The following is a 1,075-nucleotide window of genomic DNA, read 5'->3' as shown; positions in this document are numbered from 1 at the left end:
GGCAGCCTCCCGAGCCCGGGGGAGGCAAGACTGAGGTGTGGTACAGCAAACTGCAAAAGCGCCCGAGCCTCCCCTCACCCCGCCCCGATGCACCTCCCGGCCCGTTCAAGGGTGCCATGAGCCTGGTGGCAGCTGGTGCGCCCCTGGAGCACGGCAGGAGTCGTGTTTGCTAAAGCACTGATCGCCTTTTTAGGAGAATGAAGCGCGCTAGCAGCGGGGTCTCAACAGCCCCTCCGGCCCCACGGCGCGGTACCAGCATCTCCTGTTGGACCGCCCATGAGCCCGAGCCTAGGTTTAGGGGCAGGACGGTGCTGTCCCGCCCGCAGACCTGCTGCCCGCGGTACACACGGGATGGCGTGCCATTGGAAATGACCGCGCTAAAGGCTCGCTCCATTCCTGCCCAGGGACAGACAGCCCTTGCCACAGTAGGACGGTCGGACTCACCCTGCTGGAAACATCGCCTGGCCGGAGGAAGTAGACAGCACCAGGAGAAAGGGAGAAACAGCACCTCTGGTTCGAGGGGCTTTCCAGAAGTGGAAGAAAGGTATGAAGCCCTCATGCAAGACCAGAACTCGCCCCACCTGCTCAAAACACTCAACCACTTCTCTGTGTAAGTGCTCTGATTATATTTGCTTAGCAAAGTCTTAATCATGTTTTACATTACTCTCCCATTTTCCTCCATTTTCATGGTTGCACTGAATCTCAGATTAGATTATAGACTCTGCAGGCTAGAGATCACCTTTTGTTAGTACAAACCACTGTAATTGGGACCAATGAGCCATGCTTTCATGCAATTAGGTCACTCCACTGGCTGCTTGATTTTTGCCCAACATTTTTTACCTTTGTAGCTGGACTTCCCAGCTACATTTCTCACTGAATAACTGGATCTCTCGTTACAGATCAACTGTTCCTCAAAGCAATATGGAAATAGTTCTTTCAGTTTCCCCTTGTAATGTTCCCATTAACCTTTCATTTGCTTTTGCCACATTGCAAAAATAGTTTGTAGTAGGAATGTCCGGTTCTGGAATGTCCAGTTCAGTTCCTAGTCCTAAGAGGTGAGGAATCCAACAATGCC

The sequence above is a fragment of the Corvus brachyrhynchos genome, unplaced genomic scaffold (assembly GCF_000691975.1).
Source record: "Corvus brachyrhynchos isolate BGI_N302 unplaced genomic scaffold, ASM69197v1 scaffold115, whole genome shotgun sequence".
Lineage (NCBI taxonomy): Eukaryota > Metazoa > Chordata > Aves > Passeriformes > Corvidae > Corvus > Corvus brachyrhynchos.
This window is presented reverse-complemented; position numbering follows the sequence as displayed.